The sequence below is a fragment of the Astyanax mexicanus genome, chromosome 21 (assembly GCF_023375975.1).
Source record: "Astyanax mexicanus isolate ESR-SI-001 chromosome 21, AstMex3_surface, whole genome shotgun sequence".
In the NCBI taxonomy this organism is placed as follows: Eukaryota; Metazoa; Chordata; class Actinopteri; order Characiformes; family Acestrorhamphidae; genus Astyanax; species Astyanax mexicanus.
In genome coordinates this window covers 2,664,416-2,681,051 of record NC_064428.1, presented here as the reverse complement: position 1 = coordinate 2,681,051, position 16,636 = coordinate 2,664,416, and the positions used below count along the sequence as shown (strand labels likewise).

Sequence of the window (16,636 nt, the reverse complement as noted above, 5' to 3'; positions counted from 1 at the left end):
ATTTTTTGTTGCCATGATTGTGGTCAGTAATAGCATGTGAACGAGATGATTAAGGCGTGGGAATGAGATCATTCAATCTGTAATACATTGAGTGTGACCCCCATTTACAGTATAAAAGGGATTTAAAACATTTAATAAGAATTGAGAAATAATAAAGAATAAAATAGTAAAGAATAATACAAAAGTACTTTTTTTAATCAACATTTAATATATTTGAAAAAAAAAACTAATTGACATAAAAAGTAAAGAATTTATAAAATATAAAATAAAGAAAAGATAATAGTAAAAGTAAAGTAAAATGAATTGATTTACAGAAAAGCAAGCTTTATTATTCTCCGGCTATGACTTAATTATTTAGTTCCACAGGATTTTATTTCCATATTTTTTTTACATGATGTCTCTTCAGGGGCTCTGTATAATGCAAAGATACATGCATTGTCTTTTTAAAATCTTAAAATGTTATTTAACAGGTGTATTTCCATACAAATAATCCACAGTGACTCCCTGTATTCTCTGCAGTTTTAGATTCAGTACTGTGGTGAAAACTGTGTCTCTATTCTGTTGGAATTTGACTCACATATTAAGTTAAATCAGCCCGATCTAATTATCAGCCCGAGCCAGATTTCACTCTCCATAGCTCGGCTCATTTTGCTGATTTTAAATTGTGTGCGTATTGTCAGCTTTAATCCAGCTGCTAATGAGAATAACTGTATAATCATTAATAATTACTAATTGACAGAAATGTGTCACCTTGAACATCACTTAAATATTAATAATTTTGTATAGAAATGTTTAAACCTTTTTTTCATGCTCTGTAAACGTCTATTTCTTCCTCTACAGAGCCCTGTAGAATAACAGAGGGATTCTATAAAGAGAGCTCTCTCAGTATTCCCACGATTCCTCTCACAGCTGTGCTCCAGCTGTGCTAGTTCAAAGTAGGATCACCTGCACACACACACACATTAAGATACACATCACGTATCGGCACTTATAACACATTTTCTGTGTCACTGAATTTATTCATCCTGTGTCAGCCCTTCTTTGAGGATCACACAAAGAAATGAAATGGTTTAGAGCAGTTTAAAGCAGCAGTCCTGATAATTATTTCTTTTAAATTGAAAGCAGTGGTATTGAGCTCTGAGATGGGAGTTTTTAATGAATGGTGTGAATCTGTGTGCTGGCACAACCATTCCTGCAACATCTGAGATGGTCTGGAAGGTTTTTGGCTTTGAGTTTTTTTCCAGTGTAACATTTCTTTACATACTTATATAAAATACACAGCCTCTGAAAGAGCATCAGCCTTCCTTCTGCAATCACAGCAATAGGGAGCACATCACAAAAACACACACATTAACACTGCAATTACACATTCTCACCAGTGAGCGAACTGTCACTTTCACAAAGAGAAAGTGCAAGTTTAGGACATTACTTTTGATTTTGCTAGTATTGACCCACGCCCTTGACTGGGCAGAGAAGAAGAAAAGAGGGGGAGTGAACTCAGAGTATTGGGGTGGAGTTCGGGGCAGCTTCGCTGTAAAGCGTGAAGCCGAAGCCCCCCCTCACATGAAGAGAAACACGAGAAGAGAATAAAATTAAAGAAGGAGGAAGTGGAGGAGGTGGGTGCGAGGTAGAGAGGAAGTGACGGTTTAAATAGGGAAGGAAGTGGGAGGAGTGAGGGCATGGATCACTCCCAAAACTTAGTTATGATACATAACTCCACATAAATACATTTGCACAAATCAGAACACCAGAAAAGGAAAACAGTATAAACTCTTATTTTCTTTATTTTATAAAAAATAATAATCTCTGTATTTATTATTTTCTGTTAAGTTGTTTGTCTGGTATAAGGGTGTTCAGATATGTTTGACTGGGTATATATTACACTGTTGTATATGTGTGTGAACAAACTACTTTGCGTATTAAAGTATTGTGACGTATCTCAGTCAGTGTTGAACTTGTGAGACTAGCAGTGATCAGGCTGATTATAGACCTACAGCCTGAACGCGTCCCTCTTCCTGTCCGACTCTTAATAACAGCCGAGCAACAGCTTCCCGAATCCCCGGAGAGTCACAGACTGGAGGGTAATGTCATTTTAATAACACAGAGTCCCTGAGCTACTCTCAGACTCAGGGAATAACTCTCTCTGAAACCGTAACAAAGACTCTCTACACCTGACTCAGAATAGAACTGATTGGAAATCTGGCAAAAGAAACTTTTCTCTTGTAATCAAGAACAAAAAAAACAAAACAAATAAATGACTTCCAAAACAAAAAGAGCATCTTCAGATAGGCTTTATATAAGAATATAATATATTTATATATCCCACATCTTTTGGCAAATCAAATTGCCAAGATAGTTAATTTTTTTTTTATGTGCAGGTGACTAAAGCGTATAAAGTAAAATACAGTTGGCCATAACCAACTTTCTCAATCAACCTTTATTTTCTATCATTTTTTTCCCCCATTTTCTCCCAATTTGGCTATCCAGTTGTCCCACCCCTTTGTGTCTTCCCATATCAACCTTTATTTTCAATGCAGCCATGCATTTACAATTTAAAGAGACTGAAAAAACTAAAATCAAGAATTTAATCAGATGAGCTAAAATAAGGAACTTCATTAAAAAAACAATACAAATTAAATGGTAAGTAAGTAAACAATATAAGATTTAATTAAGAAGAAATAAAATAAATCAGAATAAAAAACAAGTGGACAGGCTAAAATGTAGAGCAATAAAATAAATAGATAAATAATTAGAATAATAAAATCCGGAAAATAAAAAATGATAAAAATAAAAAGGAAAAACGTTAAATAAAAGGAAGAAATGAATAAAATAAATAAAAAGGCTAAAAGTTAAAACAAAAAAATTACATGAATAAAAAGACAAAATAGATAAAATAAATAAAAGGTAAAAGCAACACTCAACTAAAACAGTAACAGGCTGTCTAAACATGGTTAGAAACAAATGTAGTAATTAAAATGCCTCGCAAAAAGTTTCCCATTTACACTGATTATCTAAACAATATCCAGGAGAAAGTGTGGGATTGCTATTCAGAAGGAAGATCAATTAACATTTAATCCCAACACAAGATTCTCAGAGATATTTCAGCTGCATGGGGTGGATTATCACAGAATACATTATTAGGAACCTCTACAACTTAATAAATCATGCTCATATCAGTCTAAATTTATGTAATTTATAGTTTTCCTTTACATTAAAAGCTAAGTAAACAAAACTATAGTTCTTAAAAAAACATTTTCTTTTAAAGTGAAAACGAGCCCTGGTTGTTAATCTCTACACAGATTTCTCTCCTGAAAACCATTTATTTGGGTAAGAAATGCTAATGCTTCTTCAGCAGTGTTAGTTGGGGTTTGCAGTGGCTGCAGGCCAATAATCCTCACCTCTGAATGGTGAAAGAGCTAGCGCTTAGCGGAGTTAGCGGCTAATGCTAATGCTGCTCCAGTCCCTGTGCTGGAGAACTAAACTGAATCTCCTGTATAACTCTGTACTTCAGTGGAGTGTCTTTACTGCTCCTTAATACCTGACTGATAGAATTCATACATAAGGAGCACCGGATTATAAAATGCACTGACGCTTTTTGCTCAAATGAAATTAAATTAAAATTTTAAGTGTGCTTTATTGTGCAAAAAATGTGGTATTTTATGTACTCAGCCTGGGTCTGTCTAAGAAAGCGAGGCTTTACACTAATACACTAATCCCTTACACACTATCACACTAGAGTTACTTTATGACAATAGATGTGTTGCTTTTTTTGCATTATGGCAGCTGGCAGTTTTCTTACTGTGGCAGTTATCCACAAGCCCTGTTACAACACACACACACACACACACACACACACACACACACACACACACACACACACACACACACTCACTCACACACACGCACACACAGACACACAGAAATCACAGAGCTGCTACTGCTCCAGATACACTAGGAGGTGTATCACTAGATGTTCACACTGACTGTGCTGAGTGTTTTGGAGCAGACTGCCTGCAGCCTTGAAGAGAGCAGTGTCCCTACAGTGCACATTTCTTTTCCACGTGTTTGTGTATAAAAACAGAAATCAGCAGTGATGGTATAGTTACTTTGAAAAAGTAATCTGATTACTGATTACTCCTTTAAAAAGTAACTTAGTTACTTTATGGATTACTTGATTTTAAAAGTAACTAAGTTACTTTACAAGTTACTTTATTAGTTACTTTCAGCAGCTGCAGACACCACCTCCCACCACCTCAACATAAACATTATAACCAGTTTTACCAATACTGCCTTTATTGGAAAATGCATTTTTAACATCAATTTATCTCTATTAAGTTGAACTATTTCCTAAAATTTTTTTTTTATATATAAAAATAAAAAAATTAACTTAACATAAATATTTTTTAAATAAAAAATAAAATATGGTCTTTCTTGATTTTACTAAACATAAATACTTGTTTTTATAAAAAAACCATATAAAATAAAGAAAGTCTTTCTTGACCTGACATATTTAACACTGTAAATCTGAACATTGAACCTGTTGTTCTCTGCAGGGCAGCAAGGAGTGGTTTTATAAAACAGAACCGTGTATATGGTCTAGACCAGGGATCACATATATGCAGACTGCGGTGCGGGTCCGGACCCAGACGTTGTCCAATACGGACCCATACCGGACCCAACTACTGAGAAGGATTTAATTCTGACAGTGTTCATTTAAAGCACCGGAACTTTTCTTGTCTTTACGGTATATGCGCAGTGAACGTCCAATCACGTGTGGCGTAAAATCTTTAAATGCTCTCCTCTGCCAATCAAATTTGTGGCAGACCGCTGCCCTATGGAACGCCAAAAGGCCCAAAAAACGCCTGGACCAGACGCCTTTTATAGAAAAGTGTGGGTTTTACGCCGTAATATACGCCGTATGATTTCACAGCGGCGTTAAAAACGCCGCTAAAAGCACAGAAGACGCCGTTTCCCACGGCGTTTTTCGACCCTTTTGGCGCGCCGTACAGAGCGGCGTTTTAGTGTCTCTCTTGACGCCGTAAAAAGCGGCGTTTAATAATAAGATAATGAGCTCCACCTTCCAGTTTTGAAAGCCAATACATTTAAACTCTGTTCAGCCAATGCTCTTACAGAGAGACTCAGTCTAAAGCAATTCACTGCAGATCCGAGCTCCTGAGCTCTTCAGACACAGTTTTTTAGACACAATTAACAATATACCATCTATAGACATTCCCGCTGGTGCTCATGCCTTTTATTAGTCTAATATTTATGCTGTATCAATGTAAAAATAAACTCTAGGTTTAGGTGAAAGCAAAACGCTGTGCAGCTCCCCACTTTTTTTTTATCCAGACGGAAATCACATCACCTTGTCAGTATATCACACATGAAGAACCCCATTGTTGCAAAAACATCAGGGTTTCAATAAATGAATTTATTAATTTATTAAATTAGTTACAAATTATATTAGGAAGCTGATTCTTCTTATTTTTATTCTTATTAAAATATTATAATTATACAGTATAATTATAATATATTATATATTTATTATATTATATAAAATTATATATTATAATTATATAATATTATTATTATTATTATTATTATTATTATAAGATGTAAATTATTCTTAATTTACTATGAATATTATTGTTTTGTTGTTGTTTAAGCATAATATTATTAATAGTAGTTTTTATGCTTCAGCAGATCCGGTAATTTTTCTATTTCAATAAGGAAACAAGTAATGTCATTTACAGACATAGACTTACAAGTTACATATTTATTATATTTATATTTATTATTATATTATATTTACTTCAGTCGCTTAGAAACCTTCACACATACAGGCAGTACAATACACAGATTATAAACACACAAACTGACCAACAGCACCACAGCTAGCCTAACTCACTCCAGTCTAAATGCTGGACAGCCTGGATCATTAGCTTAAAAAAGCGCTGTTTAATTTTGCGTGCGTGTATGTGTAACGACCACTGTTTGGTCAGTAAATGAGTCTCAGACCAGTGCTGCTTTCCATTCTGTTTATTCTGAAACAGATTAAATCAAATAATCCTTCACGTCTTGCAATGAACGGCTGCAGGTATAGCACACATCCATCTCAGAGCTCTCACTCGTCTGAGTGTTCTTTTTTTTTAAAACAGTATTTTAACATAACATGTACGTGATCGTATAGCTTGTTTTTCTCATAAAAACATATTCAAAAATTTACAGAGGAAAGCATTTTTTTTATCTTATAGCACAACAGCATTAGAAAAATTAATTAATTAATAACATATTTAGAAATATTTAAAGAACATCTTTGGAGGGAAAGTCTAGGGAGCAACATACCTGAAACAGATTAAATCAAATAATCCTTCACGTCTTGCAATGAACGGCTGCAGGTATAGCACACTGAGGTTGTAGAAAGTAAAATAAGATAAAAAGGGATTAGCTTAATTCACATTTTACTTTAGAGACATGAGTTATATAATGCGGCCCGCACGTGCGGAGCACATGTCTAGACTAAACTCGATAAAGTTAACATTTCTTATCAAAACTTAATAATAAATAGAGCACTAGATATTTTTATAAAGTTATAGAACAGTGTTTTTAAAGTTTTTAACTAGATAAAGATTAGAAAATATATAATTTAGAGAGAAACTGCAGCAGCTACGAACCATCCATCTCAGAGCTCTCACTCGTCTGATGGAGGTACGGCAGCAGCAGAGGGACACAGCCTGCAGGGACGTCAAAGCAAGAAATGAAAAGCTCCCAAAAATATATTTAACCTTTTTTTACAAAAATATAAACTTTCACAAAAAAATGAACTTTTTAGACTTTTTTACCCATTTTTATAATAGTAGAGCAATTTTGGTGAAACTCATTAATTATATTATCTGGTAATTCTAACTCTGTTACATATGCATTTTTCTTGAGGCGGCTCCGAGACAAAGTGGATCAGATCTTTCGCGCTGCGTGGGGAGATTGATTTCGTTACTAAAATTCTTTAATTATGGTATACTTTAAGATTTGAGTATTTTTAACATATTAGAGAGACACTTCTGTAAAAACAATTAAAACATCCCTAAAAAGGGGCTAAAGCGACGTTCCTGTGTATAGACACCTATTCACGGTTTGCGGATGTCTTATCAAGTCTTGTCATTTATTTGCCCTAAAAAAGTCCTTTAAATGTTACTGTAAATCCTTTGAATTTAACATTGTTGTTGTGTACTTTTTGCAATTTTCATATTTTCATAATTTTGTCTCTGGTGGTCTTAAAAATCATTTATTTGCACAAACAGGGTCAAATCAGCCTGGCATTAATTATATATATATATATATTTTTTTTATTATTCTTATTAATTCTATTTTCTTACTCAATGTTGTCAGTCCCTTTTAAATTGTAAATGCTCGGCTACACTGGAAATGATGTACTCCCGAGAGGAAAAAAAGGTTTATTGATTGAATGATTGAATGATCGGTAAGTTGAGCTATCCAGTGATTGAGAGTGTTCTTCGTGGAGTATAAATTTAGCCGTCATCCTTCTCTCTACCACCACCTCCGTGTCCTTGAATATTCAGCTGTCGGGGTGTTTTTTGGTTTATCACTGTATATCTTATAAACATTTACGTTTCCTTACATTTTATGATTACTAACACTCCTGTTATTTAGATCCTTCAAATAATATAAATAATGATACAGTACCTGGCCAAATATTTAAGAGCTAATAAACCAAGAAACTCTTGTAATATAACAGAATGACCCTATTCGCTACCATTTACCAAACGTAGCCTAAAAAGAAACACACTATTAATTAATAAAATTCATGCACAAGGACCGTCCCTACTACTATTAATTTTATTTAAAATACATTGAACAGCATAAATGTTAGACTAATAAAAGCATGAGCTCCAGCGGGAATGTGTGAAGAAGGTATATTGTAAATTTGTATTTAAAAACTGAAGAGCTCTGGTTCAGGAGCTCGGATCTGCAGTGAATTGCTTTAGACTGAGTCTCTCTGTAAGAGCATTGGCTGAACAGAGTTTAAATGTATTGGCTTTCAAAACTGGAAGGTGGAGCTCATTATCTTATTATTAAACGCCGCTTTTTACAAGTACCCCTCGCTGCAGAACCACAAGTCCAGGGGGTGGGGCTGGATCTGATCCAACTCTTCCTACGTCGTGTTTTCATTGGTCTGAAGCAGATCGGACTCTTCCCCATCCGGTTTTACTCACTCGCCTTTCGGAGTCAAGTAAACAATCACGAACGTGAAAGTAAGTTCATAATAGACACATTTTCATTTTGCTAATACTATTAATTAGTTTCGTTGGGTGATTTTACTTAATTGAAAATCTGATTGCTTCTGTTTGTTCGCCATTTTGATTGTGTATTAATATCTGTAATAATAAATGAACATGGTAGCTGGTAGATAAGACACTCATTGGCATCCTTTATTTTAATTATTTATTTTTTATTTTGTCTTTAGGCCCTTTTTATTAAAGATAAAAAATGAAATAGTTAATATTTATATAGGAAATGTACAGCATTTTATTATGTTTGTAATCACAGACATGTTCCTTCTTTTAAATCTGTATTGTGTGATTTAAATGTGCTACGTAGCAAATAACATTTTGATGTATAAACGGTAAAAGTCTTAAGGTTGGGTTCCAGGATTTATTTGATATGATAAAATAAGTCCTGGTCGGAAACGTAAGCGACACGTGTTAAGTTTAACGACGAATTGAAATGCGATGACTTAAAACCAATGAAAAGAAGATATGGGTGGTCAGGAGGTCAGGCTCCACCCCTTGGATCAGATCCAGCCCCACCCCCTGGACTTGTGGTTCTGCAGCGAGGGGTATATCGCTTTTTACGGCGTCAAGAGAGACACTAAAACGCCGCTTTTTACGCCGTCTCATTGCACTGAGACGGCGCTCTGTACGGCGCGCCAAAAGGGTCGAAAAACGCCGTGGGAAACGGCGTCTTCTGTGCTTTTAGCGGCGTTTTTAACGCCGTCGTGAAATCATACGCCGTATATTACGGCGTCTTGAAATCATACGGCGTGTATTACGGCGTAAAACCCACACAGAACGCCGTTTTTTACGCCGTTCTTTTCGATAAAAGGCGTCTGGTCCAGGCGTTTTTTGGGCCTTTTGGCGTTCCATACTGCCCTGGCTAGTGAATTGGGACGCGGCCGAAAACGGGCGGAAACTAAAGACACACCGAGCGCGAGAGAGAGAGACAGGGGAGAAAGCGAGACGCGTGTGATTGGGGAAGAGCGGAGGGGGAATGGGTAAGGGAGCTGTGTGTGTGTGTGTGTGTGTGTGTGTGTGTGTGTGTGGAGGAGATGAGGTGGAGAGAGAGAGAGAGAGAGTAACGCACAGTGACTTAAATAAGTAACTTTAATCTGATTACTGGATTGGAAATAGTAACGCGTTAGATTACTCGTTACTGAAAAAAAGGGTCAGATTAGAGTAATGCGTTACTGACATCACTGGAAATCAGACACTGAATGTGCCAAGTACAAGATATACAAGGGATTTCTCATACTGCAGGAGTCGACCTAATAAATAAAGAGGAAGAACTGAAAAAATACACACAACATAAAGTAATCTACAATTCCTCTGAGCAATAATAAGAACTACTTGAAGTATAAGTACTTAAATACATTTGGGTCAGTCCGCTGAATGGGTGTTATTCGCTTGTTGTGACTGTTCCAAATTAAACTTATTATTCTTTATAAAATGTTTTCAACTCTGAATATAACACCACATATATTTAACCATTCAAAACATGTTCTGGTCAAACTCAGGCAGTTTTACTTAATTATTTACAAGGTTTCTAAGCTGCAGATGGTTAGAAAACTCATGTGACACTCAAAAAGCATGTTTAAAAGAAAGTCCACTAATTCCTCTGATTTTCTCTCAAGAAAGTCTTTATTTTAAAGAAATGATCGACTGCATGTTCAAATAATTGATATTTATAACAAAAATCCCTCCTGTTACTGGAACTCATTCCTGTTACTTTTTATGTTTTGAGAAACAGGACTTAAAGTAACAGGAATGAGTTTTTAGCATAAAATTAGCAAAAACATGAAAAATAGCTAAATGGTGGCTATGCTAATAGCATGAGGACACTGAGCACATTCTAGTGATTTTCCAAAAAAATGTATTTCTCCCAAAAAACAAATAAGATTTAAGAATGAATTGAGGTAACAGGACTGAGTGTTGAGATTGAGCTCCTCAGTTATAGTTACAATAAGATCAAATATACAGAAAAACAAATGAGGGAACTTCATTTAGGTCTTCTCACGATCTTCAGAAGAACCAGCTGATGTCACTTCCTGTTGTGGAATGTCCCGGATATTTCAGATGGGGTAATGTGTTACAGTAACAGGACTGAGTGAAACCCAGGGACACAACTAAAATGTATATTTTAACTTAAATATTATGGATATATTATAAAAAATATAATTGGAGTCACACAACAACGCAAAAAGAACTCCATATCAGATTTTAATAATTATATTTCATGGCAACGTTTATAGTTAGAGAGTGGGGAAGGTTTTTTCAGTGTTTTAGGTAGTTTTTATTAATGTTTTAATTACATATATTTGCAATTAAGGTACAAGACACTATGCTTAATAATAAAATATATTTTAATGGCCCACATATACAGTATGTATAGCTGAAGTTTGTATTTATTTGTTTGCGATTTTATATGTTTATACAATTATAGATATCTGATGTAGAGATGGTGTAAGCTGAGGGATGTGAATAAGGTTTGTATTTGTGCCAAAGAAGCAGAGATTGTTGATGCAGACAGTCATCATACAGAGAGTTACACAAAATAAATGATTTCCATTTATCTAGATTCTGAACTCTGATACTGCCAGTCTGTCCTGCGTAGTAAATGTCAGCAGTCTGATTCAGTCTTTAATATTTATCAGTCTCACTAACTCTACAATACTTGCTTTGGTTTTCTTTCCCTCCGAGAGTCTCAGTGATACAATATTATCTGCTGTTCTCTCAGAATCACCCTGAACACAATAGTGCACGCTTCTTTAATCTGCAGCCCAACTCTAAACCCCATAATATCCCCTGAGGCCAGAGGGCACATTTCCTACTCCATTAGAGCAGCATGGCATTTCCATCCAGCTCATAAAAGCTACTGTTAAATAACAGCGCTGATATAACTTTACCCAGTCCAAACATTAAAATGATCTGAACACTGAGACTGTTTTGGGACACATTCTTTCTTTTTTTTTTTTGGTTTGTAATTATTTTTATTTTTTTCTGAAGGAATTAATTACATTAATTTGTCAAATGAAAAAGCCATTTTTTCTTTTTTGCTTCCTATAAACCGACAGATGGTCTTTCATTACGGCAGCAGTGGGTCCATGTGTCCCATTTCACAAAAAATCAACAAATTCCTCATTACCAACAGAACCAGAACTACTTATGCAATAGTTTTATTTATAATATAGTGGTGTATATTCTGTAAACCATCAAACTGTTTTACTACTCATATTAGCTGCAAAACTATTCATTGATGTAAGTAAATTATAATAATAGTTTTTATACTTTATTAATTCTTTAATTTTTATGTGTGTTGTTTTATGGGCATTGTATTTCTTATTTGTTATATTTTATTGATACACAGTTCTAAAAAAAGAGACCACTTCAAAATGATCAGTTTCTCTGATTTTACTATTTATAGGTTTATATTTTATTAATCTTAGATGAAACTTTAGAATATATAAATATAAATAAAGCTCAGGTGGGTTGCCAGGTTCAGGACACTGAACCTACAGGACCAAGTTCTACTACTATTATGACTCCAGAAGCGAGTTTGTTAGTTGAACTATTTAATCTTTTAAACATTTTTAGCCAAGGAAAGATATATATAAAGAAGTTATACAGAAACAGTAGCGTAGTAGAGTCTTTGGCGTAGACCCCGTCATCGGACCAGGACTCGATGCATTTGGACCCTGCAGATCCTGTCATACGTTGGAGACAGGGGCGGAACCAATCCCCCCAGCCAACCAACCGGGACCAACCTGGAGGCGGTGGGAAGGAGGAGGATAAGAACGACCATCAGCGTCTGAAAGTCAGTAAAGGTACTGAATGAGTGATCGTTATTTAAAGGCAGAAGGGAACAGCTGATTGGATATGTAATTAGGTGGCGTAGCGTTGGAGTCTATAGCAGAACTGTCGCTGCGCTTTCATTTCTAAAACTTTGGCTATAAGTTAAATATTGCATAGAATCAAAAGCAGTTTCCATAGAATTCATACCTTAATATCTGATATATTCGAGCTCTTATAGCGGAAAACACACCATCAGCTCCATCAGCTGCTGGAGTCTGAGAGACACAATCAGTATTACCACTAACACTTTCCATTAGTTTACTACAAAACTCATTAACTCTCATATAAGGACTGGAACTAATGCTACCTGCTAACAAAAAGTTTGGTTTGTACTTGCAAATGATATTTAACTTTTTTGGAGCAACATTCTTTCTTTGGTTAAGAAGCTTTTCCATTTCTGATGAACTAATTTCCTGCATCAGACACCCAAACCCAAGATTTCACAATCTGATAGTGTTTATTTTATCAAATGGCATTGCTCTTGCCTTCTGTAATATAATTTTATTTTTCAGTTATTATGTTTCTATTAGGTTTATACAAAGTTTTTTTCTGTTTTTGTTTCTATTAGGTTTATATACTGTTTTTTTTTTCTTGTTTCTATATGTTATATACTATGATTGCTGCTAGTCTTTCAAACACAACGGAAAATGCAGCGCCTAAAACCTGCAGTTACGGTCGACCATAGAATACAGCATTAACTGGAGTGTGGATCAGTAAGTGGTGACTCTTGTTGAAGAAGCTGATTTAATAGGATTAGTATTTATTAATGCATATTGTTCCTGTAAACTATCGGCTTTCATCGGCTGTTTGGAATAAAAGGTATAGTTTCCTAAAGGCATCTTAGTATTAAGATCATCATATCCGAGAGTAAAAGTGTTCAGTGTGAAACTCAATCAAACTTTTAGGAAATGTTTTGGGGAAACTCGGCTGAAACTGGTGTGTAAGAAGAAAGACTTGGATAGAATTATATATTTTTAAGTAGTAAACATTTACTGTATATATTTATAACACTTTATTATGCAGACTCTGGGATTTAGTTTCTCTACTGTAGAATTGATTATATCTCTGCAGCAGTAATGAAGGTCCATGGCTGATCATGATTAATGATTTAGGGCCTGTAATGTATTTGTCCTAATGCATGTTCCCAGCTGCACTGTACACTATCTATTTTTTGCTGAATAATAACAAATATATACCAATATAATAATTAATCACTGGCAGCCGAGCAGGACCCAAGTTCAGAAGAGCTTACATTACAGCACAGCCTTCAGTTGCAATGTTATACAACATTTTAACTTTCTCTCAAAACCAGACTAAAGACAGACACTTTTTACTTTTTTGTTTATTACAGAAGAGACTAGGCTTACAAGAGTTGTGAGGGACAGGCAAGGTCAGTAACAGAATGGCAGCAAAGGTAAACAACATATCAAAATGTATTCAGGCAAAGCCGGGTCATACACTGTAGATCCAGCAAAACAAGGGAGAAAGCAACAGAGAGGTCCAAACATTTTAAAATGGCCATGGGTAAGCAATAGAATTGGCATGGTAAAAGATGATAAACAGAGATAAAGAAAGGGTCAGTAACGAAGTAGGCGAAACAATAGAACGCGTCATGGTAGAGCTATGAAAACTAGATTCAACTCTCAGCAAAGAACAGAGCAAACTGAGGGGTATATATACCAGGGAGGGCAGGTGGAGCCAATTAGTGACTCGGAGAGCAGTAACGCCGTAGCATCATGTGATCATTGGAGTGAGGGAAGTCCGGTGTGGGTGCATGCTGGGAAGTCTAGTCTTTAGAGAACAGTGTAGAGTCATGTCTAAGGGCCTGTTATGACCCCTGGTCGTATTGGTGTTCCCCTGTGTGTCCTCTGTGCTGTTTGTGTGTTTAGTTTTTAGTTGCAGGACCAAGATTGGCCACCTGGGGCTCACTCTATAAAAGAACAAGAGAAGTCCTGACCTGAGAGAGAGACGTTCAGGGCTCCTCCCCTTTCCTGACCTGGAACAACTTCCTGCTCAGACCAACCGGCACCTCCATTTTGTATTCTGTGAAAGGCTTTAGTTTTTGTTACAGTTTACATTAGTCTTTGGGTAAAGTATGGGGTGAGTGCCATTTTTTTTGCTACCTTTTCCTGCTGTTTTGTTGACAGGGAGTCAGGGTAGGTTATGTATTTTATGTATTTGCTTTATTTTGTAGGTTCAGTTAGTTTTCTTTGTTTGTTAATTGGTTTCATTTGTTATTTTGGCCTATGCTCACTGCTCACTGATTTAGTTCATTGACTTTTGCATGTTTTTTGCTGTGAAAGGCGTATTTTTAGATTACTAAAATAGGGCCCTAACAGTCAACAATCTCTCACCAAGAGGTTCACTACCCATCATTAGTCTCTTATAAGGCAAAGGGAAAGCATTTTTCACACAGTGTCCCAACGTCTAATTAGACCAGACCTGTATAATATACATTTCTACCTGAGATATAACTGTGTAGTTATCAGTTCAGAAAAGCTCAGTTTTTGCTTCTGCTGGGGATTCACTTTCACTCCATGAAGGTCTCCTCAAACGAACAGTAATCATGTCACTCAGTTCTACTATAAAAAGGAGTATTTTTCTGTGCTCCATTTTCCCAAAACCTGCAAGATGTCCTTGTGACACACTGAACAACACAAAAACTGCCAGCTAGAATCAAGACTTTTCTTCTAGTAATGATTCTTCTAGTGCTGAAAGAAAGATTCTTCTCATCACCTGCCACGTGATAGAGCCAAATAAATCTCAGATTTTGGTTTATTTCATTTTCTGGTGAGTTAAAAAAGATATCATACATTTAGCACAGAGGGACAGTAAATTTCTGATGTCTTTATGTTGTATTTAATTGTTATTAGTATTAATTATTGCCTGTGTTTAGTTCGGTTCACAATTCCTCTTTAGTTATTCGTTTAAAAGCTGTGAGAGGTAGTAGATGATATGGAATATAATGCAGTCTTGGAACATGAAGAGTGTGTGAGGGCAGCAGCTGGAATAAATTCACTTCTCTTCATGTGAGACTCACAGGGTTCAGTGTAGAATAAGAAGGTCTGTGTGATGACAAGCTTGAGTTATATACTGCAGTTCAATTTCTACTGTCCCAGCCATTGAAATACAGAGAGCAGGACTGTCTGTGTGTGTGTGGGGTGTGTGTGTGTGTGTGTGTGTGTGTATGTGTGTGTGTGGTGTGTGTGTGTGTGTGAGTGTGTGTGTGTGTGGTGTGTGTGTGTGAGTGTGTGTGTGTGCGGTGTGGTGTGTGTGTGTGAGTGTGTGTGGTGTGTGTGTTGTGGTGTGTGTGTGGTGTGTGTGTTGTGGTGTGTGTGTGTGTGAGTGTGTGTGTGTGGTGTGAGTGTGTGTGTGTGGTGTGAGTGTGTGTGTGGTGTGTGTGTGTGGTGTGAGTGTGTGTGGTGTGTGTGTGTGTGGTGTGTGTGTGTGGTGTGTGTGTGTGAGTGTGTGTGTGTGAGTGTGTGTGTGTGCGGTGTGGTGTGTGTGTGTGAGTGTGTGTGGTGTGTGTGTTGTGGTGTGTGTGTGTGTGAGTGTGTGTGTGTGTGGTGTGAGTGTGTGTGTGGTGTGTGTGTGTGGTGTGTGTGTGTGTGGTGTGTGTGTGTGTGGTGCGTTGGTTTTTGTGGTTTACCGGGACTTTTCACCTGACTACGTACCGACATTACGAGGACATTTGGGTTTACGAGGACACGGCCGGTGTCCTCATAATTCCTGCACTGTAGATGCACTTATCTAAGTGCGGGAAACTTTTGTTCAAATTTTGGCGCAATGTCCTTTTATACCATAAAACCCCAAAAACGGCTTAACACAGTGTTAACTCCACATTGGGTCTTGCGCCCCTGTAGTCTGGTGTGGGAACAGCACCTGTGTGACCTCTGTGTTAAAATTAGCTGATTCCTGATTGGCTGGGCTTAATTTTGGCTTCTCAAGCTGTGATTGGCTGAGAGCTACGTCAATCAGCGTGAGTCATACCACCACGGCAAGGACACAGCACAGTGCAAGCACATCGAAGCAGACTGGAAATTCAGGTAAACAGATTGATTTTAAACATATTTAAACTGCTTTTTGTCACAGTGCATACATTTTAATGCAGAAAATAAATATGTAGTCTTTAGAAGGTTGTTTAGGGGGATTAAAATGGCCGGGTGAGTGCTTATTTAGCCATGTTTTTGTTGTCTATAGGGGTTAGTTTTACTAAGTCAGTGCTTTAGCTAGCTAGCTGTTCTCTGTTTGTGGGGTTTAATTAATTTTACTAAGTCAGTGCTTTAGCTAGCTAGCTTTTGTCTTTTTCTGTTGTGCTTTAACTATGTGTAGTATATAATAAAATTGTGGTCTCGAGGGACTTCTTTTTATTAAGCTCTCGTACATGTCCTAGACACACTCCCTTTTTTATGATGTTTAAAATGACTGATTAAGTGTCCCTTTAGCTATTTGCTGTTGCTAGTTTGGCTAAGTAAAAGTTCAGGCATTTTACT

The 16,636-nt window shown here is 36.4% G+C and overlaps 1 protein-coding gene across 1 annotated transcript in view; it reads right to left on the bottom strand.

Annotated features, from left to right (window-relative positions):
* LOC125785743 (uncharacterized) overlaps positions 1 to 16,636 on the bottom strand; it is a 399,129-nt gene that overhangs the window by 293,395 nt on the left and 89,098 nt on the right. The gene's annotated exons all lie outside the window — the stretch shown is intronic.